Source organism: Myotis davidii, unplaced genomic scaffold (assembly GCF_000327345.1).
Source record: "Myotis davidii unplaced genomic scaffold, ASM32734v1 scaffold118, whole genome shotgun sequence".
NCBI classification, from domain to species: domain Eukaryota; kingdom Metazoa; phylum Chordata; class Mammalia; order Chiroptera; family Vespertilionidae; genus Myotis; species Myotis davidii.
Window position 1 is genome coordinate 795,639 of NW_006290441.1, and position 4,228 is coordinate 799,866.

A 4,228-nucleotide genomic window follows, 5' to 3' on the forward strand; every position below is an offset into this window, starting at 1 on the left:
GAGACAAACTGCCTTGAAACTTGAGGTCTTGTGAGAGTCAGGACCAGCACCCTTCCCATGGCTTATAAGGAGAGATGCTGATTAAAAAAAGGGGGGGGGGCAGAGAAGGTTCTTTATCAGAATCTGGAAGACCAGGCTCAAGCCTGGGAGATGCCCTGGCAGGTGGAGTACAGCTATGAAGTCTGTTTTATGTTGCTGTAGAAAGACTACCTTGGCTAAATGAAGGTAGCCTCTGTTGCCTGGATTCCCAAATACATAGGACTCCTTTAAAGATTGATGTTCATGATATTTTTTTCATTCCAAGACAGCCTTAGAAGATGAGGGTGAGGTTGAATATAAACAACTGAGGCAGAACCAATGGTGCCTCTTACATAAAAGGCAGCCCAGAAGGTTGGGTCAGTAACTAATACAAAAGAAGAGAGCAGTGGAGCAACGGATCAATAAAGAAATATTTTATTTGTTTCAGGGACAGTATGCTTCAGAGATAGCTGCTCTTTCCACAAAGAAAGACTTCTTCCAGTTATTCTAAATGGTCCAGGGGAGAAACTGGCATTCCCTGGGATCCAAGCATATCAGAGAGGTGTCTGAGGTTGAAAATAATAGAAATGGACTCTGACTACTGAAACAAGATAAGGGGAGTTATTGGAAGGATAGGGAATAGCCCTGAGGTTGAAGAAAAAGCTGAAGAATTCGACTCCTGAAAGGTCAGCAACCAGGGGAGCTCCAGAGTTCTCAACTGTAGAAACGGATCAATTTTTTATTATTTTTATTTATTTATTTTTAGGGAACTACCATCCAATGACTTAGCTTCGAAATCCTGCATGGGGAAGCCGGACTGACCTGTATTGTGGGCCATATGTCTGCCTCAGTGGGTGGGGGATCGAAACCTGAGATTCTTTGTCCCGCCAGAGCCACAGGGAGTAGAGAAAAAACTGTTTCACCAAGAAATCGATGTAGGCAAGACAAAACAAGTGATGCACTATTCTGATAGCGGTAGAGGTGTCAGCAGCCAGAGTAATGAATTCATTCATTATTAATCTCATCAACACATATATAATTCAGTCATGTTACTGAGCTGTGTTATACCAATAAAAGAAAATACACTGCTTATCCTTAAAGGAGTTACTACGTAATGTTGGGAGACAAAAAGACACATGAAACTATTCGAGTTATGGCTCCTTTGGTTGAGAGAAAATAAAATTCAAAGTTACTCTAGTAAAGAATGATGTTTATTGCAAGGACACAGAGTTCTCACAGAATCAAAGGACACGAAGTGAGCATCTGGGAGACAGAGAAAAGCAGAAGCAGCTGGCTGCCACCTCCCTGTCTCTCTCCTGGGCCATGGACTCTCCTTTCCCCTCTGCATCTTGTCAGCTCTACTTTCCTTTCTCTGAGGAGCAGCTTCCCCCTTTTACTCACCAACCCGTATATGGTGGTCATTACTTTCAATTTACAGGACCTCCTCACCACCAACTGTCAACAATCTTATGTTTTATGTCAAGTTCTCAAGACAGAATTTGTTCAGCCTTGCTCATCTTTTGGTGCAACACAAAGTCAGATTTCTAGCCAACAAATTTATTGGCTACTTTTGGGTCAAGCAGTCATCATTAGTTCAATTCCGCCTTAGATGTGTACATGTGTGTATGTGTGCTCATGCGCATTTTTTTTGGTGGGGGTTGGACAAAGGGGGGTGAGTTTGTGAAGCTATTGGTGAGGCTGGCTCTGTGGAATGCTTCTATTACAACAGTATAGTTATAATGATCCAAGAGGATGCATGACTGATGTTGACAAAGACAGCCCTGTTGTATCCATGCGTTGGAAACATAGAAGGGGAGAGGGGAGCGATGGAATGAAACCTTGATAAATAGTAGAACAGAGGGAAGGTGTGGTGAGCATCTGTTGCTTTTGTCAAGCATCCCTTCAGCTTTTGACTTGCAATCCTATTGCGTTTTGCTTCTGGAACTCACCCCACATTCCCTCTGTTCCTTTAATCTAGGCCATTTCCTCCAAGCACATCTAAGCTTTACATTTATCCCAGAAATTGTGATATTTTTATTTGTATTTCAAAATATTTTCTAATTTCCCTTTTAATTTTTTTTGTCAAATGAGTTATGAACATGTTGTTAATTTCCAAACATTGGGATTTCCCCAGATATCTTCATGTTAATGATTTCTAGTTTGATTCCATTGTGATCCGAGAAAAAATGCTTTATAAAGTTTCAACCCCTTTAAATGTATGGGCATTTTTATGGTCCAGGAAATAGTCTATCTTGGTAAGTAGTGTGTGTGTACTAAAAAAATGTGCATTCTGCCATTGATCAAATGTTTTATATGTGTCAGGTTCACTTGGTTCATCTCTTCTGTATCCTTAGTGATCTTCATCAAGTTGTTGGGTTACTGAAAAGATGTAGAAATATTCCACTACAATGTGGATTTGTGTAATTCTCCTTCCAGTTCTATCAGTCTTCACTTCAGTTTTTTGAGGTTCTGTTAGTAAGTGTATACACATTTAGGTCTGTTATGTCTTCTTAATAGAATCACCGATTTATTTTTAGAAATAAACCTCTTTATTTTGTAATTTTCCTTGCACTGAATTCTTTTCTCTGTATTAATATAGTCACTCCAGCTTTCGTTTGATTAATGCTTTCACAGTATATCTTTTTGCATCCTTTTACTTTTTTACTTATTTATTTCTATATTTTAAAAATGAGCTTCTTCTAGATAGCATAAAATTGGTTCCTGCTTCCTTTTTTTCATGGAACAATTTCAGTATTTTTATTTCTGGTATTATTCTGAAATATTAAAATACATGCACGCACATGGACTTGACTACCTATAAATAGAACTTCATTTGTTTAGGAACATGTTCCAAATTGCTATATAATACACTCATTTTAACAACTAGACATTGGGTTATTTGGAAATGCACTAAAAAAAATCTGGAAGTCTCATTTCAAATTTCTAATTATTTTTCATCTTGTTATTTTTTATATTTATTTCAATATCATATTTCTTTTACAGAAAATCAAAGTGGCTTACAAGTAGTACCTTATTTTAGTGAGTTCCATGTACTATCCAGTCTGTATCATGGGGCTATTTCTATATTTTTAGCTATAATAATGGGCTTTTTATATGGGTATAGGACTACAATGCTTCCTCTCTAAAACTTGTTTGGAAAAAAAACACAGTTTTTTTTTTTACCTTTTTTATTAAATTTATTGGGGTGACACTGGTTAATAAAATTACATAGGTTTCATGTGTATAATTCTATAATACACTATCTGTATATTGTATTGTGTGTTCACCACCCCAAGTCAATTCTCCTTCCATCACCATTCATTCTCCCTATACCCTCTTCTATCTCCCCCTTTCCCTCTTATAATCATTCTTGTCTATGTCTATAAGATTTTTGATTTTTTAATATATATATTTTTTATTTCAGAGAGGAAAGAAGAGGGAGAGAGAGATAGAAACACCAATGATAAGAGTCATTGATCAGCTGCCTCCTGCATGCCCCACACTGGGCATGTGCCCTCACCAGGTATCGAACTGTGACCTCCTGGTCAACACTCAACCACTGCGCCACATCATCTGGGCTATTTTGTTTTTTGCTTATTCCCTTCAACTTTTTCACCCAGCCCCACAAACCATCTCCCCTCTGACAGCTGTCAGTCTGTCTCTATCTATGAGTCTGTTTGTATTTTGTTTGTTAGTTTATTTTGTTCATTAGATTCCACATATAAGTGAAATCATATGGTATTTGTCTTTCTCTGACGGGCTTATTTCACTTACCATAAAGCTCTTCAAGTCCATCCATCTGTCACAAAGGTAAGATTTCCTTGTTTATTGACAGCCGAGTGGTATTCCATTGTGTAAATGTATCACAGCATCTACTGATGGGCACCTGGGCTGTTTCCATACCTTGATTATTGTAAATAATGCTGCTGTGAACATAGGGGTGCATATATTTTTTTCTGTTTGGTGTTTCAGGATTCTTGGGATAAATTCCCAGAAGTGGAATCACTGGGTCATAAAGCAGTTCCATTTTTAATTGTTTGAGGTAACTCCGTACTGCTTTCCACAGTGGCTGCATCAGTCTGCCTTCCCACCAGCAGTGCACAAGGGCTCCTTTTTTTCCCACACCCTTGCCAAACCTTGTTTGTTGATTTATTGTTGATAGCCATTCTGACAGGTGTGAGGTGATATTAATTTGGTTTTAATTTGCATC